Source organism: Hyperoodon ampullatus (assembly GCF_949752795.1).
Source record: "Hyperoodon ampullatus genome assembly, chromosome: 10".
In the NCBI taxonomy this organism is placed as follows: Eukaryota; Metazoa; Chordata; class Mammalia; order Artiodactyla; family Ziphiidae; genus Hyperoodon; species Hyperoodon ampullatus.
This window is the reverse complement of record NC_136923.1, coordinates 490,086-517,341: the sequence shown is the minus strand read 5'-3', so window position 1 is coordinate 517,341 and position 27,256 is coordinate 490,086.

Sequence of the window (27,256 nt, the reverse complement as noted above, 5' to 3'; positions counted from 1 at the left end):
GTCCTTAAGTAAGGCCTTGACACTACTACTAACTCAGGCCATGATACTGTCCCTAACTAAGTCCCTGACAGTGTCCCTGACTAATTGCCTGACTCTCCTCCTAACTCTGGCCCTGCCATTATACATAACAAAGGCTCTAACGCTCGTCCTTACCAAGGACCTGACACTGTCCCTCAGTAAGGCCCTGACACTACTTCTAACTCAAACTCTGACATTATACCTAACAAAGGCTCTGATGCTAACCCTAAGTAAGGCCCTGACAGTGACCCTAAGTAAGGCCTGACACTATTCCTAACTAAGGCCCTAGCCCTAACCCTAGCCCTAGCCCTCCCCTAGCCCATCCCCATCCCCATCCCCATCCCGATCCCGAGCCCCAGCCCCAGCTCCAGCCCCAGGCCTAGCCCCAGCCCCAGCCCCTGATGCTGATCCTAAAGAGGCCCTTATGCTCCTCCTAGGCCTTGCCCTGACACTGTCCCTACCGAAGGCCATGATACTGGTCCTAAAGAAGGCCCAGGTGCTCTCGATAACTAAGGCCTTCAAAGTGTCCCTCGCTCCGTTGCTGACTTTATCCCTTGTCCATAGTTAATGTCCTGCCTCTTACCCTACCTGAAGCCCTAATGCTGTGCCTAACTAAGGCCCTGACTAGTCATCACTAAGGCCCTGACACTGTTTGTAAGTAAGACCCGGAAGCTGTCCCTAATGCAGGCCCTGCTGCCCGCAATAACTAAAGGCCTAACACTATCCTGAGCTAATCTACTGACCCATCTCGAACCAAGGTCCTGACACTATCCCTAAGTCAGCCCTGATGCTGGCCCTAAAGAAAGCCCTGAGGCTGTCCCTAACACAGGCCCTGAAGCTATCCGTAACTGAGGCCTTGACACTCCACCTAACTCAGGCCCTTATCATGTCTTTAACTAAGAGCGTAATGCTAATCCTACAGAGGCCCTGATGGTGCTCCTGAGTCATACCCTGACAGTGTCCCCAGCTAAGGACCTGATGCTAGGCCTCACTCGGGCCCTGTCGCTCTCCCTACGTCAGGCTGTGACGCTGTCCCTACCTGAAGCCCTGACACTGGTTCTAAACAAGGCCGCGATATTCTCCGTAACTAAGGTTTTGACACTATACCTGGGTCATGTCCTGACAGTATACCTAGATCATAAGTTATCCCTGTCTTTAGCTAAAGTCGAGCCTCTTATGGCAACTAAAGCCCTGATGCTATGCTTAACTCAGGCCCTGAATTTAGCCCCAAGGCCGTGCTACTGTCCCTAACTAAGGCACTGATATTGTCCCTAAGAAAGGGCGGTACTCTCTTCCTATCTCTGGCCCTGCAATTATATGTAACAAAGTCTCTGACGCTCGTCCTAACCAAGGCCCTGACACTGTCCCTCACTAAGGCCCTGACACTACTTCTAACTCAGGCCCTGACATTATACCTAACAAAGGCTCTGATGCTAACCCTAACTAAGGCCCTGACAGTGACCCTAACTAAGGCCTTGACACTAGTCTTAAGTAAGGCCCTAGCCCTAGCCCCAGTCCCAGGCCCAGCTCCTGCCCCAGCTCCTACAGAGGCCTTTATGCTCCTCCTAGGCCTTGCCCTGACACTGTCCTTAAGTAAGGCCTTGACACTACTACTAACTCAGGCCGTGATAGTGTCCTTAACTAAGTCCCTGACAGTGTCCCTGACTTATTGCCTGACTCTCCTCCTAACTCTGGCCCTGCCATTATACATAACAAAGGCTCTGATGCTAACCCTAACTAAGGCCCTGACAGTGACCCTAACTAAGGCCTTGACACTATTCCTAACTAAGGCCCTGGCCTAACCCTAGCCCTAGCCCTCCCCTACCCCATCCCCATCCCCATCCCCAGCCCCAGCCCCTGATGCTGATCCTAAAGAGGCCCTTATGCTCCTCCTAGGCCTTGCCCTGATACTGTCCTTAACTCAGGATTTGACACTACTACCAGCTGAGGCCGTGATACTGTCCCTAACTAAGGCCCTGACAGTGTCCCCAACTAACGGCCTGACTATTCTCCTAACTCTGGCCCTGATTTATACATAACAAAGTCTCTGACACTCGTCCTAACCAAGGCCCTGACACTCTCCCTAACAAAGGCTCTGATGGTAGTCCTAACCAAGGCCCTGACACTGTCCTAACTTATGCCCTGACACTACACCTAACATAGGCTCTGACACTGTTCCTAAGAGAGGCACTGATTCCACTCCTAACTCAGGCCCTGACACTGTCCGTAAATAAGGCCCTGACACTACTCCTAAATCAGGCCCTGACAGAATACCGAACAAAGGCTGTGATGCTAGTTGTACGAAAGGCCCTGACACTGTCCCTCACTAAGGCCCTGACACTACTTCTAACTCAGGCCCTGACATTATACCTAACGAAGGCTCTGATGCTAACCCTAACTAAGGCCTTGACACTATTCCTAAGTAAGGCCCTAGCACTAGCCCTAGCCCCAGCCCCAGCCCCAGCCCCAGCCCCAGCCCCAGTCCCAGCTCCTGCCCCAGCTCCTACAGAGGCCTTTATGCTTCTCCTAGGCCTTGGCCTGACACTGTCCTTAAGTAAGGCCTTGACACTACTACTAACTCAGGCCGTGATACTGTCCCTAACTAAGTCCCTGACAGTGTCCCTGACTAATTGCCTGACTCTCCTCCTAACTCTGGCCCTGCCATTATACATAACAAAGGCTCTAACGCTCGTCCTTACCAAGGACCTGACACTGTCCCTCACTAAGGCCCTGACACTACTTCTAACTCAAGCTCTGACATTATACCTAACAAAGGCTCTGATGCTAACCCTAAGTAAGGCCCTGACAGTGACCCTAAGTAAGGCCTTGACACTATTCCTAACTAAGGCCCTAGCCCTAACCCTAGCCCTAGCCCTCCCCTAGCCCATCTCCATCCCCATCCCCATCCCCATCCCGAGCCCCAGCCCCAGCTCCAGCCCCAGGCCTAGCCCCAGCCCCAGCCCCAGCCCCTGATGCTGATCCTAAAGAGGCCCTTATGCTCCTCCTAGGCCTTGCCCTGACACTGTCCCTACCGAAGGCCATGATACTGGTCCTAAAGAAGGCCCAGGTGCTCTCGATAACTAAGGCCTTCAAAGTGTCCCTCGCTCCGTTCCTGACTTTATCCCTTGTCCATAGTTAATGTCCTGCCTCTTACCCTACCTGAAGCCCTAATGCTGTGCCTAACTAAGGCCCTGACTAGTCATCACTAAGGCCCTGACACTGTTTGTAAGTAAGACCCGGAAGCTGTCCCTAATGCAGGCCCTGCTGCCCGCAATAACTAAAGGCCTAACACTATCCTGAGCTAATCTACTGACCCATCTCGAACCAAGGTCCTGACACTATCCCTAAGTCAGCCCTGATGCTGGCCCTAAAGAAAGCCCTGAGGCTGTCCCTAACACAGGCCCTGAAGCTATCCGTAACTGAGGCCTTGACACTCCACCTAACTCAGGCCCTTATCATGTCTTTAACTAAGAGCGTAATGCTAATCCTACAGAGGCCCTGATGGTGCTCCTGAGTCATACCCTGACAGTGTCCCCAGCTAAGGACCTGATGCTAGGCCTCACTCGGGCCCTGTCGCTCTCCCTACGTCAGGCTGTGACGCTGTCCCTACCTGAAGCCCTGACACTGGTTCTAAACAAGGCCGCGATATTCTCCGTAACTAAGGTTTTGACACTATACCTGGGTCATGTCCTGACAGTATACCTAGATCATAAGTTATCCCTGTCTTTAGCTAAAGTCGAGCCTCTTATGGCAACTAAAGCCCTGATGCTATGCTTAACTCAGGCCCTGAATTTAGCCCCAAGGCCGTGCTACTGTCCCTAACTAAGGCACTGATATTGTCCCTAAGAAAGGGCGGTACTCTCTTCCTATCTCTGGCCCTGCAATTATATGTAACAAAGTCTCTGACGCTCGTCCTAACCAAGGCCCTGACACTGTCCCTCACTAAGGCCCTGACACTACTTCTAACTCAGGCCCTGACATTATACCTAACAAAGGCTCTGATGCTAACCCTAACTAAGGCCCTGACAGTGACCCTAACTAAGGCCTTGACACTAGTCTTAAGTAAGGCCCTAGCCCTAGCCCCAGTCCCAGGCCCAGCTCCTGCCCCAGCTCCTACAGAGGCCTTTATGCTCCTCCTAGGCCTTGCCCTGACACTGTCCTTAAGTAAGGCCTTGACACTACTACTAACTCAGGCCGTGATAGTGTCCTTAACTAAGTCCCTGACAGTGTCCCTGACTTATTGCCTGACTCTCCTCCTAACTCTGGCCCTGCCATTATACATAACAAAGGCTCTGATGCTAACCCTAACTAAGGCCCTGACAGTGACCCTAACTAAGGCCTTGACACTATTCCTAACTAAGGCCCTGGCCTAACCCTAGCCCTAGCCCTCCCCTACCCCATTCCCATCCCCATCCCCAGCCCCAGCCCCTGATGCTGATCCTAAAGAGGCCCTTATGCTCCTCCTAGGCCTTGCCCTGATACTGTCCTTAACTCAGGATTTGACACTACTACCAGCTGAGGCCGTGATACTGTCGCTAACTAAGGCCCTGACAGTGTCCCCAACTAACGGCCTGACTATTCTCCTAACTCTGGCCCTGATTTATACATAACAAAGTCTCTGACACTCGTCCTAACCAAGGCCCTGACACTCTCCCTAACAAAGGCTCTGATGGTAGTCCTAACCAAGGCCCTGACACTGTCCTAACTTATGCCCTGACACTACACCTAACATAGGCTCTGACACTGTTCCTAAGAGAGGCAGTGATTCCACTCCTAACTCAGGCCCTGACACTGTCCGTAAATAAGGCCCTGACACTACTCCTAAATCAGGCCCTGACAGAATACCGAACAAAGGCTGTGATGCTAGTTGTACAAAAGGCCCTGACACTGTCCCTCACTAAGGCCCTGACACTACTTCTAACTCAGGCCCTGACATTATACCTAACGAAGGCTCTGATGCTAACCCTAACTAAGGCCTTGACACTATTCCTAAGTAAGGCCCTAGCACTGGCCATAGCAGTAGCCCTAGCCCCAGCCCCAGCCCCAGCCCCATCCCCAGTCCCAGCTCCTGCCCCAGCTCCTACAGAGGCCTTTATGCTTCTCCTAGACCTTGGCCTGACACTGTCCTTAAGTAAGGCCTTGACACTACTACTAACTCAGGCCATGATACTGTCCCTAACTAAGTCCCTGACAGTGTCCCTGACTAATTGCCTGACTCTCCTCCTAACTCTGGCCCTGCCATTATACATAACAAAGGCTCTAACGCTCGTCCTTACCAAGGACCTGACACTGTCCCTCACTAAGGCCCTGACACTACTTCTAACTCAAGCTCTGACATTATACCTAACAAAGGCTCTGATGCTAACCCTAAGTAAGGCCCTGACAGTGACCCTAAGTAAGGCCTTGACACTATTCCTAACTAAGGCCCTAGCCCTAACCCTAGCCCTAGCCCTCCCCTAGCCCATCTCCATCCCCATCCCCATCCCCATCCCGAGCCCCAGCCCCAGCTCCAGCCCCAGGCCTAGCCCCAGCCCCAGCCCCAGCCCCTGATGCTGATCCTAAAGAGGCCCTTATGCTCCTCCTAGGCCTTGCCCTGACACTGTCCCTACCGAAGGCCATGATACTGGTCCTAAAGAAGGCCCAGGTGCTCTCGATAACTAAGGCCTTCAAAGTGTCCCTCGCTCCGTTGCTGACTTTATCCCTTGTCCATAGTTAATGTCCTGCCTCTTACCCTACCTGAAGCCCTAATGCTGTGCCTAACTAAGGCCCTGACTAGTCATCACTAAGGCCCTGACACTGTTTGTAAGTAAGACCCGGAAGCTGTCCCTAATGCAGGCCCTGCTGCCCGCAATAACTAAAGGCCTAACACTATCCTGAGCTAATCTACTGACCCATCTCGAACCAAGGTCCTGACACTATCCCTAAGTCAGCCCTGATGCTGGCCCTAAAGAAAGCCCTGAGGCTGTCCCTAACACAGGCCCTGAAGCTATCCGTAACTGAGGCCTTGACACTCCACCTAACTCAGGCCCTTATCATGTCTTTAACTAAGAGCGTAATGCTAATCCTACAGAGGCCCTGATGGTGCTCCTGAGTCATACCCTGACAGTGTCCCCAGCTAAGGACCTGATGCTAGGCCTCACTCGGGCCCTGTCGCTCTCCCTACGTCAGGCTGTGACGCTGTCCCTACCTGAAGCCCTGACACTGGTTCTAAACAAGGCCGCGATATTCTCCGTAACTAAGGTTTTGACACTATACCTGGGTCATGTCCTGACAGTATACCTAGATCATAAGTTATCCCTGTCTTTAGCTAAAGTCGAGCCTCTTATGGCAACTAAAGCCCTGATGCTATGCTTAACTCAGGCCCTGAATTTAGCCCCAAGGCCGTGCTACTGTCCCTAACTAAGGCACTGATATTGTCCCTAAGAAAGGGCGGTACTCTCTTCCTATCTCTGGCCCTGCAATTATATGTAACAAAGTCTCTGACGCTCGTCCTAACCAAGGCCCTGACACTGTCCCTCACTAAGGCCCTGACACTACTTCTAACTCAGGCCCTGACATTATACCTAACAAAGGCTCTGATGCTAACCCTAACTAAGGCCCTGACAGTGACCCTAACTAAGGCCTTGACACTAGTCTTAAGTAAGGCCCTAGCCCTAGCCCCAGTCCCAGGCCCAGCTCCTGCCCCAGCTCCTACAGAGGCCTTTATGCTCCTCCTAGGCCTTGCCCTGACACTGTCCTTAAGTAAGGCCTTGACACTACTACTAACTCAGGCCGTGATAGTGTCCTTAACTAAGTCCCTGACAGTGTCCCTGACTTATTGCCTGACTCTCCTCCTAACTCTGGCCCTGCCATTATACATAACAAAGGCTCTGATGCTAACCCTAACTAAGGCCCTGACAGTGACCCTAACTAAGGCCTTGACACTATTCCTAACTAAGGCCCTGGCCTAACCCTAGCCCTAGCCCTCCCCTACCCCATCCCCATCCCCAGCCCCAGCCCCAGCCCCTGATGCTGATCCTAAAGAGGCCCTTATGCTCCTCCTAGGCCTTGCCCTGATACTGTCCTTAACTCAGGATTTGACACTACTACCAGCTGAGGCCGTGATACTGTCCCTAACTAAGGCCCTGACAGTGTCCCCAACTAACGGCCTGACTATTCTCCTAACTCTGGCCCTGATTTATACATAACAAAGTCTCTGACACTCGTCCTAACCAAGGCCCTGACACTCTCCCTAACAAAGGCTCTGATGGTAGTCCTAACCAAGGCCCTGACACTGTCCTAACTTATGCCCTGACACTACACCTAACATAGGCTCTGACACTGTTCCTAAGAGAGGCAGTGATTCCACTCCTAACTCAGGCCCTGACACTGTCCGTAAATAAGGCCCTGACACTACTCCTAAATCAGGCCCTGACAGAATACCGAACAAAGGCTGTGATGCTAGTTGTACGAAAGGCCCTGACACTGTCCCTCACTAAGGCCCTGACACTACTTCTAACTCAGGCCCTGACATTATACCTAACGAAGGCTCTGATGCTAACCCTAACTAAGGCCTTGACACTATTCCTAAGTAAGGCCCTAGCACTAGCCCTAGCCCCAGCCCCAGCCCCAGCCCCAGCCCCAGCCCCATCCCCAGTCCCAGCTCCTGCCCCAGCTCCTACAGAGGCCTTTATGCTTCTCCTAGGCCTTGGCCTGACACTGTCCTTAAGTAAGGCCTTGACACTACTACTAACTCAGGCCGTGATACTGTCCCTAACTAAGTCCCTGACAGTGTCCCTGACTAATTGCCTGACTCTCCTCCTAACTCTGGCCCTGCCATTATACATAACAAAGGCTCTAACGCTCGTCCTTACCAAGGACCTGACACTGTCCCTCAGTAAGGCCCTGACACTACTTCTAACTCAAGCTCTGACATTATACCTAACAAAGGCTCTGATGCTAACCCTAAGTAAGGCCCTGACAGTGACCCTAAGTAAGGCCTTGACACTATTCCTAACTAAGGCCCTAGCCCTAACCCTAGCCCTAGCCCTCCCCTAGCCCATCCCCATCCCCATCCCCATCCCCATCCCGAGCCCCAGCCCCAGCTCCAGCCCCAGGCCTAGCCCCAGCCCCAGCCCCTGATGCTGATCCTAAAGAGGCCCTTATGCTCCTCCTAGGCCTTGCCCTGACACTGTCCCTACCGAAGGCCATGATACTGGTCCTAAAGAAGGCCCAGGTGCTCTCGATAACTAAGGCCTTCAAAGTGTCCCTCGCTCCGTTGCTGACTTTATCCCTTGTCCATAGTTAATGTCCTGCCTCTTACCCTACCTGAAGCCCTAATGCTGTGCCTAACTAAGGCCCTGACTAGTCATCACTAAGGCCCTGACACTGTTTGTAAGTAAGACCCGGAAGCTGTCCCTAATGCAGGCCCTGCTGCCCGCAATAACTAAAGGCCTAACACTATCCTGAGCTAATCTACTGACCCATCTCGAACCAAGGTCCTGACACTATCCCTAAGTCAGCCCTGATGCTGGCCCTAAAGAAAGCCCTGAGGCTGTCCCTAACACAGGCCCTGAAGCTATCCGTAACTGAGGCCTTGACACTCCACCTAACTGAGGCCCTTATCATGTCTTTAACTAAGAGCGTAATGCTAATCCTACAGAGGCCCTGATGGTGCTCCTGAGTCATACCCTGACAGTGTCCCCAGCTAAGGACCTGATGCTAGGCCTCACTCGGGCCCTGTCGCTCTCCCTACGTCAGGCTGTGACGCTGTCCCTACCTGAAGCCCTGACACTGGTTCTAAACAAGGCCGCGATATTCTCCGTAACTAAGGTTTTGACACTATACCTGGGTCATGTCCTGACAGTATACCTAGATCATAAGTTATCCCTGTCTTTAGCTAAAGTCGAGCCTCTTATGGCAACTAAAGCCCTGATGCTATGCTTAACTCAGGCCCTGAATTTAGCCCCAAGGCCGTGCTACTGTCCCTAACTAAGGCACTGATATTGTCCCTAAGAAAGGGCGGTACTCTCTTCCTATCTCTGGCCCTGCAATTATATGTAACAAAGTCTCTGACGCTCGTCCTAACCAAGGCCCTGACACTGTCCCTCACTAAGGCCCTGACACTACTTCTAACTCAGGCCCTGACATTATACCTAACAAAGGCTCTGATGCTAACCCTAACTAAGGCCCTGACAGTGACCCTAACTAAGGCCTTGACACTAGTCTTAAGTAAGGCCCTAGCCCTAGCCCCAGTCCCAGGCCCAGCTCCTGCCCCAGCTCCTACAGAGGCCTTTATGCTCCTCCTAGGCCTTGCCCTGACACTGTCCTTAAGTAAGGCCTTGACACTACTACTAACTCAGGCCGTGATAGTGTCCTTAACTAAGTCCCTGACAGTGTCCCTGACTTATTGCCTGACTCTCCTCCTAACTCTGGCCCTGCCATTATACATAACAAAGGCTCTGATGCTAACCCTAACTAAGGCCCTGACAGTGACCCTAACTAAGGCCTTGACACTATTCCTAACTAAGGCCCTGGCCTAACCCTAGCCCTAGCCCTCCCCTACCCCATCCCCATCCCCAGCCCCAGCCCCAGCCCCTGATGCTGATCCTAAAGAGGCCCTTATGCTCCTCCTAGGCCTTGCCCTGATACTGTCCTTAACTCAGGATTTGACACTACTACCAGCTGAGGCCCTGATACTGTCCCTAACTAAGGCCCTGACAGTGTCCCCAACTAACGGCCTGACTATTCTCCTAACTCTGGCCCTGATTTATACATAACAAAGTCTCTGACACTCGTCCTAACCAAGGCCCTGACACTCTCCCTAACAAAGGCTCTGATGGTAGTCCTAACCAAGGCCCTGACACTGTCCTAACTTATGCCCTGACACTACACCTAACATAGGCTCTGACACTGTTCCTAAGAGAGGCAGTGATTCCACTCCTAACTCAGGCCCTGACACTGTCCGTAAATAAGGCCCTGACACTACTCCTAAATCAGGCCCTGACAGAATACCGAACAAAGGCTGTGATGCTAGTTGTACGAAAGGCCCTGACACTGTCCCTCACTAAGGCCCTGACACTACTTCTAACTCAGGCCCTGACATTATACCTAACGAAGGCTCTGATGCTAACCCTAACTAAGGCCTTGACACTATTCCTAAGTAAGGCCCTAGCACTAGCCCTAGCCCCAGCCCCAGCCCCAGCCCCATGCCCAGTCCCAGCTCCTGCCCCAGCTCCTACAGAGGCCTTTATGCTTCTCCTAGGCCTTGGCCTGACACTGTCCTTAAGTAAGGCCTTGACACTACTACTAACTCAGGCCGTGATACTGTCCCTAACTAAGTCCCTGACAGTGTCCCTGACTAATTGCCTGACTCTCCTCCTAACTCTGGCCCTGCCATTATACATAACAAAGGCTCTAACGCTCGTCCTTACCAAGGACCTGACACTGTCCCTCACTAAGGCCCTGACACTACTTCTAACTCAAGCTCTGACATTATACCTAACAAAGGCTCTGATGCTAACCCTAAGTAAGGCCCTGACAGTGACCCTAAGTAAGGCCTTGACACTATTCCTAACTAAGGCCCTAGCCCTAGCCCTCCCCTAGCCCATCCCCATCCCCATCCCGAGCCCCAGCCCCAGCTCCAGCCCCAGGCCTAGCCCCAGCCCCAGCCCCTGATGCTGATCCTAAAGAGGCCCTTATGCTCCTCCTAGGCCTTGCCCTGACACTGTCCCTACCGAAGGCCATGATACTGGTCCTAAAGAAGGCCCAGGTGCTCTCGATAACTAAGGCCTTCAAAGTGTCCCTCGCTCCGTTGCTGACTTTATCCCTTGTCCATAGTTAATGTCCTGCCTCTTACCCTACCTGAAGCCCTAATGCTGTGCCTAACTAAGGCCCTGACTAGTCATCACTAAGGCCCTGACACTGTTTGTAAGTAAGACCCGGAAGCTGTCCCTAATGCAGGCCCTGCTGCCCGCAATAACTAAAGGCCTAACACTATCCTGAGCTAATCTACTGACCCATCTCGAACCAAGGTCCTGACACTATCCCTAAGTCAGCCCTGATGCTGGCCCTAAAGAAAGCCCTGAGGCTGTCCCTAACACAGGCCCTGAAGCTATCCGTAACTGAGGCCTTGACACTCCACCTAACTCAGGCCCTTATCATGTCTTTAACTAAGAGCGTAATGCTAATCCTACAGAGGCCCTGATGGTGCTCCTGAGTCATACCCTGACAGTGTCCCCAGCTAAGGACCTGATGCTAGGCCTCACTCGGGCCCTGTCGCTCTCCCTACGTCAGGCTGTGACGCTGTCCCTACCTGAAGCCCTGACACTGGTTCTAAACAAGGCCGCGATATTCTCCGTAACTAAGGTTTTGACACTATACCTGGGTCATGTCCTGACAGTATACCTAGATCATAAGTTATCCCTGTCTTTAGCTAAAGTCGAGCCTCTTATGGCAACTAAAGCCCTGATGCTATGCTTAACTCAGGCCCTGAATTTAGCCCCAAGGCCGTGCTACTGTCCCTAACTAAGGCACTGATATTGTCCCTAAGAAAGGGCGGTACTCTCTTCCTATCTCTGGCCCTGCAATTATATGTAACAAAGTCTCTGACGCTCGTCCTAACCAAGGCCCTGACACTGTCCCTCACTAAGGCCCTGACACTACTTCTAACTCAGGCCCTGACATTATACCTAACAAAGGCTCTGATGCTAACCCTAACTAAGGCCCTGACAGTGACCCTAACTAAGGCCTTGACACTAGTCTTAAGTAAGGCCCTAGCCCTAGCCCCAGTCCCAGGCCCAGCTCCTGCCCCAGCTCCTACAGAGGCCTTTATGCTCCTCCTAGGCCTTGCCCTGACACTGTCCTTAAGTAAGGCCTTGACACTACTACTAACTCAGGCCGTGATAGTGTCCTTAACTAAGTCCCTGACAGTGTCCCTGACTTATTGCCTGACTCTCCTCCTAACTCTGGCCCTGCCATTATACATAACAAAGGCTCTGATGCTAACCCTAACTAAGGCCCTGACAGTGACCCTAACTAAGGCCTTGACACTATTCCTAACTAAGGCCCTGGCCTAACCCTAGCCCTAGCCCTCCCCTACCCCATTCCCATTCCCATCCCCATCCCCAGTCCCAGCCCCTGATGCTGATCCTAAAGAGACCCTTATGCTCCTCCTAGGCCTTGCCCTGATACTGTCCTTAACTCAGGATTTGACACTACTACCAGCTGAGGCCCTGATACTGTCCCTAACTAAGGCCCTGACAGTGTCCCCAACTAACGGCCTGACTATTCTCCTAACTCTGGCCCTGATTTATACATAACAAAGTCTCTGACACTCGTCCTAACCAAGGCCCTGACACTCTCCCTAACAAAGGCTCTGATGGTAGTCCTAACCAAGGCCCTGACACTGTCCTAACTTATGCCCTGACACTACACCTAACATAGGCTCTGACACTGTTCCTAAGAGAGGCACTGATTCCACTCCTAACTCAGGCCCTGACACTGTCCGTAAATAAGGCCCTGACACTACTCCTAAATCAGGCCCTGACAGAATACCGAACAAAGGCTGTGATGCTAGTTGTACGAAAGGCCCTGACACTGTCCCTCACTAAGGCCCTGACACTACTTCTAACTCAGGCCCTGACATTATACCTAACGAAGGCTCTGATGCTAACCCTAACTAAGGCCTTGACACTATTCCTAAGTAAGGCCCTAGCACTAGCCCTAGCCCCAGCCTCAGCCCCATCCCCATCCCCAGTCCCAGCTCCTGCCCCAGCTCCTACAGAGGCCTTTATGCTTCTCCTAGGCCTTGGCCTGACACTGTCCTTAAGTAAGGCCTTGACACTACTACTAACTCAGGCCGTGATACTGTCCCTAACTAAGTCCCTGACAGTGTCCCTGACTAATTGCCTGACTCTCCTCCTAACTCTGGCCCTGCCATTATACATAACAAAGGCTCTAACGCTCGTCCTTACCAAGGACCTGACACTGTCCCTCAGTAAGGCCCTGACACTACTTCTAACTCAAGCTCTGACATTATACCTAACAAAGGCTCTGATGCTAACCCTAAGTAAGGCCCTGACAGTGACCCTAAGTAAGGCCTTGACACTATTCCTAACTAAGGCCCTAGCCCTAACCCTAGCCCTAGCCCTCCCCTAGCCCATCCCCATCCCCATCCCCATCCCCATCCCCATCCCCATCCCGAGCCCCAGCCCCAGCTCCAGCCCCAGGCCTAGCCCCAGCCCCAGCCCCTGATGCTGATCCTAAAGAGGCCCTTATGCTCCTCCTAGGCCTTGCCCTGACACTGTCCCTACCGAAGGCCATGATACTGGTCCTAAAGAAGGCCCAGGTGCTCTCGATAACTAAGGCCTTCAAAGTGTCCCTCGCTCCGTTGCTGACTTTATCCCTTGTCCATAGTTAATGTCCTGCCTCTTACCCTACCTGAAGCCCTAATGCTGTGCCTAACTAAGGCCCTGACTAGTCATCACTAAGGCCCTGACACTGTTTGTAAGTAAGACCCGGAAGCTGTCCCTAATGCAGGCCCTGCTGCCCGCAATAACTAAAGGCCTAACACTATCCTGAGCTAATCTACTGACCCATCTCGAACCAAGGTCCTGACACTATCCCTAAGTCAGCCCTGATGCTGGCCCTAAAGAAAGCCCTGAGGCTGTCCCTAACACAGGCCCTGAAGCTATCCGTAACTGAGGCCTTGACACTCCACCTAACTCAGGCCCTTATCATGTCTTTAACTAAGAGCGTAATGCTAATCCTACAGAGGCCCTGATGGTGCTCCTGAGTCATACCCTGACAGTGTCCCCAGCTAAGGACCTGATGCTAGGCCTCACTCGGGCCCTGTCGCTCTCCCTACGTCAGGCTGTGACGCTGTCCCTACCTGAAGCCCTGACACTGGTTCTAAACAAGGCCGCGATATTCTCCGTAACTAAGGTTTTGACACTATACCTGGGTCATGTCCTGACAGTATACCTAGATCATAAGTTATCCCTGTCTTTAGCTAAAGTCGAGCCTCTTATGGCAACTAAAGCCCTGATGCTATGCTTAACTCAGGCCCTGAATTTAGCCCCAAGGCCGTGCTACTGTCCCTAACTAAGGCACTGATATTGTCCCTAAGAAAGGGCGGTACTCTCTTCCTATCTCTGGCCCTGCAATTATATGTAACAAAGTCTCTGACGCTCGTCCTAACCAAGGCCCTGACACTGTCCCTCACTAAGGCCCTGACACTACTTCTAACTCAGGCCCTGACATTATACCTAACAAAGGCTCTGATGCTAACCCTAACTAAGGCCCTGACAGTGACCCTAACTAAGGCCTTGACACTAGTCTTAAGTAAGGCCCTAGCCCTAGCCCCAGTCCCAGGCCCAGCTCCTGCCCCAGCTCCTACAGAGGCCTTTATGCTCCTCCTAGGCCTTGCCCTGACACTGTCCTTAAGTAAGGCCTTGACACTACTACTAACTCAGGCCGTGATAGTGTCCTTAACTAAGTCCCTGACAGTGTCCCTGACTTATTGCCTGACTCTTCTCCTAACTCTGGCCCTGCCATTATACATAACAAAGGCTCTGATGCTAACCCTAACTAAGGCCCTGACAGTGACCCTAACTAAGGCCTTGACACTATTCCTAACTAAGGCCCTGGCCTAACCCTAGCCCTAGCCCTCCCCTACCCCATCCCCAGCCCCAGCCCCAGCCCCAGCCCCTGATGCTGATCCTAAAGAGGCCCTTATGCTCCTCCTAGGCCTTGCCCTGATACTGTCCTTAACTCAGGATTTGACACTACTACCAGCTGAGGCCCTGATACTGTCCCTAACTAAGGCCCTGACAGTGTCCCCAGCTAACGGCCTGACTATTCTCCTAACTCTGGCCCTGATTTATACATAACAAAGTCTCTGACACTCGTCCTAACCAAGGCCCTGACACTCTCCCTAACAAAGGCTCTGATGGTAGTCCTAACCAAGGCCCTGACACTGTCCTAACTTATGCCCTGACACTACACCTAACATAGGCTCTGACACTGTTCCTAAGAGAGGCACTGATTCCACTCCTAACTCAGGCCCTGACACTGTCCGTAAATAAGGCCCTGACACTACTCCTAAATCAGGCCCTGACAGAATACCGAACAAAGGCTGTGATGCTAGTTGTACGAAAGGCCCTGACACTGTCCCTCACTAAGGCCCTGACACTACTTCTAACTCAGGCCCTGACATTATACCTAACGAAGGCTCTGATGCTAACCCTAACTAAGGCCTTGACACTATTCCTAAGTAAGGCCCTAGCACTAGCCCTAGCCCCAGCCCCAGCCCCAGCCCCATGCCCAGTCCCAGCTCCTGCCCCAGCTCCTACAGAGGCCTTTATGCTTCTCCTAGGCCTTGGCCTGACACTGTCCTTAAGTAAGGCCTTGACACTACTACTAACTCAGGCCGTGATACTGTCCCTAACTAAGTCCCTGACAGTGTCCCTGACTAATTGCCTGACTCTCCTCCTAACTCTGGCCCTGCCATTATACATAACAAAGGCTCTAACGCTCGTCCTTACCAAGGACCTGACACTGTCCCTCACTAAGGCCCTGACACTACTTCTAACTCAAGCTCTGACATTATACCTAACAAAGGCTCTGATGCTAACCCTAAGTAAGGCCCTGACAGTGACCCTAAGTAAGGCCTTGACACTATTCCTAACTAAGGCCCTAGCCCTAGCCCTAGCCCTAGCCCTCCCCTAGCCCATCCCCATCCCCATCCCGAGCCCCAGCCCCAGCTCCAGCCCCAGGCCTAGCCCCAGCCCCAGCCCCTGATGCTGATCCTAAAGAGGCCCTTATGCTCCTCCTAGGCCTTGCCCTGACACTGTCCCTACCGAAGGCCATGATACTGGTCCTAAAGAAGGCCCAGGTGCTCTCGATAACTAAGGCCTTCAAAGTGTCCCTCGCTCCGTTGCTGACTTTATCCCTTGTCCATAGTTAATGTCCTGCCTCTTACCCTACCTGAAGCCCTAATGCTGTGCCTAACTAAGGCCCTGACTAGTCATCACTAAGGCCCTGACACTGTTTGTAAGTAAGACCCGGAAGCTGTCCCTAATGCAGGCCCTGCTGCCCGCAATAACTAAAGGCCTAACACTATCCTGAGCTAATCTACTGACCCATCTCGAACCAAGGTCCTGACACTATCCCTAAGTCAGCCCTGATGCTGGCCCTAAAGAAAGCCCTGAGGCTGTCCCTAACACAGGCCCTGAAGCTATCCGTAACTGAGGCCTTGACACTCCACCTAACTCAGGCCCTTATCATGTCTTTAACTAAGAGCGTAATGCTAATCCTACAGAGGCCCTGATGGTGCTCCTGAGTCATACCCTGACAGTGTCCCCAGCTAAGGACCTGATGCTAGGCCTCACTCGGGCCCTGTCGCTCTCCCTACGTCAGGCTGTGACGCTGTCCCTACCTGAAGCCCTGACACTGGTTCTAAACAAGGCCGCGATATTCTCCGTAACTAAGGTTTTGACACTATACCTGGGTCATGTCCTGACAGTATACCTAGATCATAAGTTATCCCTGTCTTTAGCTAAAGTCGAGCCTCTTATGGCAACTAAAGCCCTGATGCTATGCTTAACTCAGGCCCTGAATTTAGCCCCAAGGCCGTGCTACTGTCCCTAACTAAGGCACTGATATTGTCCCTAAGAAAGGGCGGTACTCTCTTCCTATCTCTGGCCCTGCAATTATATGTAACAAAGTCTCTGACGCTCGTCCTAACCAAGGCCCTGACACTGTCCCTCACTAAGGCCCTGACACTACTTCTAACTCAGGCCCTGACATTATACCTAACAAAGGCTCTGATGCTAACCCTAACTAAGGCCCTGACAGTGACCCTAACTAAGGCCTTGACACTAGTCTTAAGTAAGGCCCTAGCCCTAGCCCCAGTCCCAGGCCCAGCTCCTGCCCCAGCTCCTACAGAGGCCTTTATGCTCCTCCTAGGCCTTGCCCTGACACTGTCCTTAAGTAAGGCCTTGACACTACTACTAACTCAGGCCGTGATAGTGTCCTTAACTAAGTCCCTGACAGTGTCCCTGACTTATTGCCTGACTCTCCTCCTAACTCTGGCCCTGCCATTATACATAACAAAGGCTCTGATGCTAACCCTAACTAAGGCCCTGACAGTGACCCTAACTAAGGCCTTGACACTATTCCTAACTAAGGCCCTGGCCTAACCCTAGCCCTAGCCCTCCCCTACCCCATCCCCATCCCCAGCCCCAGCCCCAGCCCCTGATGCTGATCCTAAAGAGGCCCTTATGCTCCTCCTAGGCCTTGCCCTGATACTGTCCTTAACTCAGGATTTGACACTACTACCAGCTGAGGCCGTGATACTGTCCCTAACTAAGGCCCTGACAGTGTCCCCAACTAACGGCCTGACTATTCTCCTAACTCTGGCCCTGATTTATACATAACAAAGTCTCTGACACTCGTCCTAACCAAGGCCCTGACACTCTCCCTAACAAAGGCTCTGATGGTAGTCCTAACCAAGGCCCTGACACTGTCCTAACTTATGCCCTGACACTACACCTAACATAGGCTCTGACACTGTTCCTAAGAGAGGCAGTGATTCCACTCCTAACTCGGGCCCTGACACTGTCCGTAAATAAGGCCCTGACACTACTCCTAAATCAGGCCCTGACAGAATACCGAACAAAGGCTGTGATGCTAGTTGTACGAAAGGCCCTGACACTGTCCCTCACTAAGGCCCTGACACTACTTCTAACTCAGGCCCTGACATTATACCTAACGAAGGCTCTGATGCTAACCCTAACTAAGGCCTTGACACTATTCCTAAGTAAGGCCCTAGCACTAGCCCTAGCCCCAGCCCCAGCCCCAGCCCCAGCCCCAGCCCCATCCCCAGTCCCAGCTCCTGCCCCAGCTCCTACAGAGGCCTTTATGCTTCTCCTAGGCCTTGGCCTGACACTGTCCTTAAGTAAGGCCTTGACACTACTACTAACTCAGGCCGTGATACTGTCCCTAACTAAGTCCCTGACAGTGTCCCTGACTAATTGCCTGACTCTCCTCCTAACTCTGGCCCTGCCATTATACATAACAAAGGCTCTAACGCTCGTCCTTACCAAGGACCTGACACTGTCCCTCACTAAGGCCCTGACACTACTTCTAACTCAAGCTCTGACATTATACCTAACAAAGGCTCTGATGCTAACCCTAAGTAAGGCCCTGACAGTGACCCTAAGTAAGGCCTTGACACTATTCCTAACTAAGGCCCTAGCCCTAACCCTAGCCCTAGCCCTCCCCTAGCCCATCCCCATCCCCATCCCCATCCCGATCCCGAGCCCCAGCCCCAGCTCCAGCCCCAGGCCTAGCCCCAGCCCCAGCCCCTGATGCTGATCCTAAAGAGGCCCTTATGCTCCTCCTAGGCCTTGCCCTGACACTGTCCCTACCGAAGGCCATGATACTGGTCCTAAAGAAGGCCCAGGTGCTCTCGATAACTAAGGCCTTCAAAGTGTCCCTCGCTCCGTTGCTGACTTTATCCCTTGTCCATAGTTAATGTCCTGCCTCTTACCCTACCTGAAGCCCTAATGCTGTGCCTAACTAAGGCCCTGACTAGTCATCACTAAGGCCCTGACACTGTTTGTAAGTAAGACCCGGAAGCTGTCCCTAATGCAGGCCCTGCTGCCCGCAATAACTAAAGGCCTAACACTATCCTGAGCTAATCTACTGACCCATCTCGAACCAAGGTCCTGACACTATCCCTAAGTCAGCCCTGATGCTGGCCCTAAAGAAAGCCCTGAGGCTGTCCCTAACACAGGCCCTGAAGCTATCCGTAACTGAGGCCTTGACACTCCACCTAACTCAGGCCCTTATCATGTCTTTAACTAAGAGCGTAATGCTAATCCTACAGAGGCCCTGATGGTGCTCCTGAGTCATACCCTGACAGTGTCCCCAGCTAAGGACCTGATGCTAGGCCTCACTCGGGCCCTGTCGCTCTCCCTACGTCAGGCTGTGACGCTGTCCCTACCTGAAGCCCTGACACTGGTTCTAAACAAGGCCGCGATATTCTCCGTAACTAAGGTTTTGACACTATACCTGGGTCATGTCCTGACAGTATACCTAGATCATAAGTTATCCCTGTCTTTAGCTAAAGTCGAGCCTCTTATGGCAACTAAAGCCCTGATGCTATGCTTAACTCAGGCCCTGAATTTAGCCCCAAGGCCGTGCTACTGTCCCTAACTAAGGCACTGATATTGTCCCTAAGAAAGGGCGGTACTCTCTTCCTATCTCTGGCCCTGCAATTATATGTAACAAAGTCTCTGACGCTCGTCCTAACCAAGGCCCTGACACTGTCCCTCACTAAGGCCCTGACACTACTTCTAACTCAGGCCCTGACATTATACCTAACAAAGGCTCTGATGCTAACCCTAACTAAGGCCCTGACAGTGACCCTAACTAAGGCCTTGACACTAGTCTTAAGTAAGGCCCTAGCCCTAGCCCCAGTCCCAGGCCCAGCTCCTGCCCCAGCTCCTACAGAGGCCTTTATGCTCCTCCTAGGCCTTGCCCTGACACTGTCCTTAAGTAAGGCCTTGACACTACTACTAACTCAGGCCGTGATAGTGTCCTTAACTAAGTCCCTGACAGTGTCCCTGACTTATTGCCTGACTCTCCTCCTAACTCTGGCCCTGCCATTATACATAACAAAGGCTCTGATGCTAACCCTAACTAAGGCCCTGACAGTGACCCTAACTAAGGCCTTGACACTATTCCTAACTAAGGCCCTGGCCTAACCCTAGCCCTAGCCCTCCCCTACCCCATCCCCATCCCCAGCCCCAGCCCCAGCCCCTGATGCTGATCCTAAAGAGGCCCTTATGCTCCTCCTAGGCCTTGCCCTGATACTGTCCTTAACTCAGGATTTGACACTACTACCAGCTGAGGCCCTGATACTGTCCCTAACTAAGGCCCTGACAGTGTCCCCAACTAACGGCCTGACTATTCTCCTAACTCTGGCCCTGATTTATACATAACAAAGTCTCTGACACTCGTCCTAACCAAGGCCCTGACACTCTCCCTAACAAAGGCTCTGATGGTAGTCCTAACCAAGGCCCTGACACTGTCCTAACTTATGCCCTGACACTACACCTAACATAGGCTCTGACACTGTTCCTAAGAGAGGCACTGATTCCACTCCTAACTCAGGCCCTGACACTGTCCGTAAATAAGGCCCTGACACTACTCCTAAATCAGGCCCTGACAGAATACCGAACAAAGGCTGTGATGCTAGTTGTACGAAAGGCCCTGACACTGTCCCTCACTAAGGCCCTGACACTACTTCTAACTCAGGCCCTGACATTATACCTAACGAAGGCTCTGATGCTAACCCTAACTAAGGCCTTGACACTATTCCTAAGTAAGGCCCTAGCACTAGCCCTAGCCCCAGCCCCAGCCCCAGCCCCATGCCCAGTCCCAGCTCCTGCCCCAGCTCCTACAGAGGCCTTTATGCTTCTCCTAGGCCTTGGCCTGACACTGTCCTTAAGTAAGGCCTTGACACTACTACTAACTCAGGCCGTGATACTGTCCCTAACTAAGTCCCTGACAGTGTCCCTGACTAATTGCCTGACTCTCCTCCTAACTCTGGCCCTGCCATTATACATAACAAAGGCTCTAACGCTCGTCCTTACCAAGGACCTGACACTGTCCCTCACTAAGGCCCTGACACTACTTCTAACTCAAGCTCTGACATTATACCTAACAAAGGCTCTGATGCTAACCCTAAGTAAGGCCCTGACAGTGACCCTAAGTAAGGCCTTGACACTATTCCTAACTAAGGCCCTAGCCCTAACCCTAGCCCTAGCCCTCCCCTAGCCCATCCCCATCCCCATCCCGAGCCCCAGCCCCAGCTCCAGCCCCAGGCCTAGCCCCAGCCCCAGCCCCTGATGCTGATCCTAAAGAGGCCCTTATGCTCCTCCTAGGCCTTGCCCTGACACTGTCCCTACCGAAGGCCATGATACTGGTCCTAAAGAAGGCCCAGGTGCTCTCGATAACTAAGGCCTTCAAAGTGTCCCTCGCTCCGTTGCTGACTTTATCCCTTGTCCATAGTTAATGTCCTGCCTCTTACCCTACCTGAAGCCCTAATGCTGTGCCTAACTAAGGCCCTGACTAGTCATCACTAAGGCCCTGACACTGTTTGTAAGTAAGACCCGGAAGCTGTCCCTAATGCAGGCCCTGCTGCCCGCAATAACTAAAGGCCTAACACTATCCTGAGCTAATCTACTGACCCATCTCGAACCAAGGTCCTGACACTATCCCTAAGTCAGCCCTGATGCTGGCCCTAAAGAAAGCCCTGAGGCTGTCCCTAACACAGGCCCTGAAGCTATCCGTAACTGAGGCCTTGACACTCCACCTAACTGAGGCCCTTATCATGTCTTTAACTAAGAGCGTAATGCTAATCCTACAGAGGCCCTGATGGTGCTCCTGAGTCATACCCTGACAGTGTCCCCAGCTAAGGACCTGATGCTAGGCCTCACTCGGGCCCTGTCGCTCTCCCTACGTCAGGCTGTGACGCTGTCCCTACCTGAAGCCCTGACACTGGTTCTAAACAAGGCCGCGATATTCTCCGTAACTAAGGTTTTGACACTATACCTGGGTCATGTCCTGACAGTATACCTAGATCATAAGTTATCCCTGTCTTTAGCTAAAGTCGAGCCTCTTATGGCAACTAAAGCCCTGATGCTATGCTTAACTCAGGCCCTGAATTTAGCCCCAAGGCCGTGCTACTGTCCCTAACTAAGGCACTGATATTGTCCCTAAGAAAGGGCGGTACTCTCTTCCTATCTCTGGCCCTGCAATTATATGTAACAAAGTCTCTGACGCTCGTCCTAACCAAGGCCCTGACACTGTCCCTCACTAAGGCCCTGACACTACTTCTAACTCAGGCCCTGACATTATACCTAACAAAGGCTCTGATGCTAACCCTAACTAAGGCCCTGACAGTGACCCTAACTAAGGCCTTGACACTAGTCTTAAGTAAGGCCCTAGCCCTAGCCCCAGTCCCAGGCCCAGCTCCTGCCCCAGCTCCTACAGAGGCCTTTATGCTCCTCCTAGGCCTTGCCCTGACACTGTCCTTAAGTAAGGCCTTGACACTACTACTAACTCAGGCCGTGATAGTGTCCTTAACTAAGTCCCTGACAGTGTCCCTGACTTATTGCCTGACTCTCCTCCTAACTCTGGCCCTGCCATTATACATAACAAAGGCTCTGATGCTAACCCTAACTAAGGCCCTGACAGTGACCCTAACTAAGGCCTTGACACTATTCCTAACTAAGGCCCTGGCCTAACCCTAGCCCTAGCCCTCCCCTACCCCATCCCCAGCCCCAGCCCCAGCCCCTGATGCTGATCCTAAAGAGGCCCTTATGCTCCTCCTAGGCCTTGCCCTGATACTGTCCTTAACTCAGGATTTGACACTACTACCAGCTGAGGCCCTGATACTGTCCCTAACTAAGGCCCTGACAGTGTCCCCAACTAACGGCCTGACTATTCTCCTAACTCTGGCCCTGATTTATACATAACAAAGTCTCTGACACTCGTCCTAACCAAGGCCCTGACACTCTCCCTAACAAAGGCTCTGATGGTAGTCCTAACCAAGGCCCTGACACTGTCCTAACTTATGCCCTGACACTACACCTAACATAGGCTCTGACACTGTTCCTAAGAGAGGCACTGATTCCACTCCTAACTCAGGCCCTGACACTGTCCGTAAATAAGGCCCTGACACTACTCCTAAATCAGGCCCTGACAGAATACCGAACAAAGGCTGTGATGCTAGTTGTACGAAAGGCCCTGACACTGTCCCTCACTAAGGCCCTGACACTACTTCTAACTCAGGCCCTGACATTATACCTAACGAAGGCTCTGATGCTAACCCTAACTAAGGCCTTGACACTATTCCTAAGTAAGGCCCTAGCACTAGCCCTAGCCCCAGCCCCAGCCCCAGCCCCAGCCCCATGCCCAGTCCCAGCTCCTGCCCCAGCTCCTACAGAGGCCTTTATGCTTCTCCTAGGCCTTGGCCTGACACTGTCCTTAAGTAAGGCCTTGACACTACTACTAACTCAGGCCGTGATACTGTCCCTAACTAAGTCCCTGACAGTGTCCCTGACTAATTGCCTGACTCTCCTCCTAACTCTGGCCCTGCCATTATACATAACAAAGGCTCTAACGCTCGTCCTTACCAAGGACCTGACACTGTCCCTCACTAAGGCCCTGACACTACTTCTAACTCAAGCTCTGACATTATACCTAACAAAGGCTCTGATGCTAACCCTAAGTAAGGCCCTGACAGTGACCCTAAGTAAGGCCTTGACACTATTCCTAACTAAGGCCCTAGCCCTAGCCCTAGCCCTAGCCCTCCCCTAGCCCATCCCCATCCCCATCCCGAGCCCCAGCCCCAGCTCCAGCCCCAGGCCTAGCCCCAGCCCCAGCCCCTGATGCTGATCCTAAAGAGGCCCTTATGCTCCTCCTAGGCCTTGCCCTGACACTGTCCCTACCGAAGGCCATGATACTGGTCCTAAAGAAGGCCCAGGTGCTCTCGATAACTAAGGCCTTCAAAGTGTCCCTCGCTCCGTTGCTGACTTTATCCCTTGTCCATAGTTAATGTCCTGCCTCTTACCCTACCTGAAGCCCTAATGCTGTGCCTAACTAAGGCCCTGACTAGTCATCACTAAGGCCCTGACACTGTTTGTAAGTAAGACCCGGAAGCTGTCCCTAATGCAGGCCCTGCTGCCCGCAATAACTAAAGGCCTAACACTATCCTGAGCTAATCTACTGACCCATCTCGAACCAAGGTCCTGACACTATCCCTAAGTCAGCCCTGATGCTGGCCCTAAAGAAAGCCCTGAGGCTGTCCCTAACACAGGCCCTGAAGCTATCCGTAACTGAGGCCTTGACACTCCACCTAACTGAGGCCCTTATCATGTCTTTAACTAAGAGCGTAATGCTAATCCTACAGAGGCCCTGATGGTGCTCCTGAGTCATACCCTGACAGTGTCCCCAGCTAAGGACCTGATGCTAGGCCTCACTCGGGCCCTGTCGCTCTCCCTACGTCAGGCTGTGACGCTGTCCCTACCTGAAGCCCTGACACTGGTTCTAAACAAGGCCGCGATATTCTCCGTAACTAAGGTTTTGACACTATACCTGGGTCATGTCCTGACAGTATACCTAGATCATAAGTTATCCCTGTCTTTAGCTAAAGTCGAGCCTCTTATGGCAACTAAAGCCCTGATGCTATGCTTAACTCAGGCCCTGAATTTAGCCCCAAGGCCGTGCTACTGTCCCTAACTAAGGCACTGATATTGTCCCTAAGAAAGGGCGGTACTCTCTTCCTATCTCTGGCCCTGCAATTATATGTAACAAAGTCTCTGACGCTCGTCCTAACCAAGGCCCTGACACTGTCCCTCACTAAGGCCCTGACACTACTTCTAACTCAGGCCCTGACATTATACCTAACAAAGGCTCTGATGCTAACCCTAACTAAGGCCCTGACAGTGACCCTAACTAAGGCCTTGACACTAGTCTTAAGTAAGGCCCTAGCCCTAGCCCCAGTCCCAGGCCCAGCTCCTGCCCCAGCTCCTACAGAGGCCTTTATGCTCCTCCTAGGCCTTGCCCTGACACTGTCCTTAAGTAAGGCCTTGACACTACTACTAACTCAGGCCGTGATAGTGTCCTTAACTAAGTCCCTGACAGTGTCCCTGACTTATTGCCTGACTCTCCTCCTAACTCTGGCCCTGCCATTATACATAACAAAGGCTCTGATGCTAACCCTAACTAAGGCCCTGACAGTGACCCTAACTAAGGCCTTGACACTATTCCTAACTAAGGCCCTGGCCTAACCCTAGCCCTAGCCCTCCCCTACCCCATTCCCATCCCCATCCCCAGCCCCAGCCCCTGATGCTGATCCTAAAGAGGCCCTTATGCTCCTCCTAGGCCTTGCCCTGATACTGTCCTTAACTCAGGATTTGACACTACTACCAGCTGAGGCCGTGATACTGTCGCTAACTAAGGCCCTGACAGTGTCCCCAACTAACGGCCTGACTATTCTCCTAACTCTGGCCCTGATTTATACATAACAAAGTCTCTGACACTCGTCCTAACCAAGGCCCTGACACTCTCCCTAACAAAGGCTCTGATGGTAGTCCTAACCAAGGCCCTGACACTGTCCTAACTTATGCCCTGACACTACACCTAACATAGGCTCTGACACTGTTCCTAAGAGAGGCACTGATTCCACTCCTAACTCAGGCCCTGACACTGTCCGTAAATAAGGCCCTGACACTACTCCTAAATCAGGCCCTGACAGAATACCGAACAAAGGCTGTGATGCTAGTTGTACGAAAGGCCCTGACACTGTCCCTCACTAAGGCCCTGACACTACTTCTAACTCAGGCCCTGACATTATACCTAACGAAGGCTCTGATGCTAACCCTAACTAAGGCCTTGACACTATTCCTAAGTAAGGCCCTAGCACTAGCCCTAGCCCCAGCCCCAGCCCCATGCCCAGTCCCAGCTCCTGCCCCAGCTCCTACAGAGGCCTTTATGCTTCTCCTAGGCCTTGGCCTGACACTGTCCTTAAGTAAGGCCTTGACACTACTACTAACTCAGGCCGTGATACTGTCCCTAACTAAGTCCCTGACAGTGTCCCTGACTAATTGCCTGACTCTCCTCCTAACTCTGGCCCTGCCATTATACATAACAAAGGCTCTAACGCTCGTCCTTACCAAGGACCTGACACTGTCCCTCACTAAGGCCCTGACACTACTTCTAACTCAAGCTCTGACATTATACCTAACAAAGGCTCTGATGCTAACCCTAAGTAAGGCCCTGACAGTGACCCTAAGTAAGGCCTTGACACTATTCCTAACTAAGGCCCTAGCCCTAACCCTAGCCCTAGCCCTCCCCTAGCCCATCCCCATCCCCATCCCGAGCCCCAGCCCCAGCTCCAGCCCCAGGCCTAGCCCCAGCCCCAGCCCCTGATGCTGATCCTAAAGAGGCCCTTATGCTCCTCCTAGGCCTTGCCCTGACACTGTCCCTACCGAAGGCCATGATACTGGTCCTAAAGAAGGCCCAGGTGCTCTCGATAACTAAGGCCTTCAAAGTGTCCCTCGCTCCGTTGCTGACTTTATCCCTTGTCCATAGTTAATGTCCTGCCTCTTACCCTACCTGAAGCCCTAATGCTGTGCCTAACTAAGGCCCTGACTAGTCATCACTAAGGCCCTGACACTGTTTGTAAGTAAGACCCGGAAGCTGTCCCTAATGCAGGCCCTGCTGCCCGCAATAACTAAAGGCCTAACACTATCCTGAGCTAATCTACTGACCCATCTCGAACCAAGGTCCTGACACTATCCCTAAGTCAGCCCTGATGCTGGCCCTAAAGAAAGCCCTGAGGCTGTCCCTAACACAGGCCCTGAAGCTATCCGTAACTGAGGCCTTGACACTCCACCTAACTCAGGCCCTTATCATGTCTTTAACTAAGAGCGTAATGCTAATCCTACAGAGGCCCTGATGGTGCTCCTGAGTCATACCCTGACAGTGTCCCCAGCTAAGGACCTGATGCTAGGCCTCACTCGGGCCCTGTCGCTCTCCCTACGTCAGGCTGTGACGCTGTCCCTACCTGAAGCCCTGACACTGGTTCTAAACAAGGCCGCGATATTCTCCGTAACTAAGGTTTTGACACTATACCTGGGTCATGTCCTGACAGTATACCTAGATCATAAGTTATCCCTGTCTTTAGCTAAAGTCGAGCCTCTTATGGCAACTAAAGCCCTGATGCTATGCTTAACTCAGGCCCTGAATTTAGCCCCAAGGCCGTGCTACTGTCCCTAACTAAGGCACTGATATTGTCCCTAAGAAAGGGCGGTACTCTCTTCCTATCTCTGGCCCTGCAATTATATGTAACAAAGTCTCTGACGCTCGTCCTAACCAAGGCCCTGACACTGTCCCTCACTAAGGCCCTGACACTACTTCTAACTCAGGCCCTGACATTATACCTAACAAAGGCTCTGATGCTAACCCTAACTAAGGCCCTGACAGTGACCCTAACTAAGGCCTTGACACTAGTCTTAAGTAAGGCCCTAGCCCTAGCCCCAGTCCCAGGCCCAGCTCCTGCCCCAGCTCCTACAGAGGCCTTTATGCTCCTCCTAGGCCTTGCCCTGACACTGTCCTTAAGTAAGGCCTTGACACTACTACTAACTCAGGCCGTGATAGTGTCCTTAACTAAGTCCCTGAC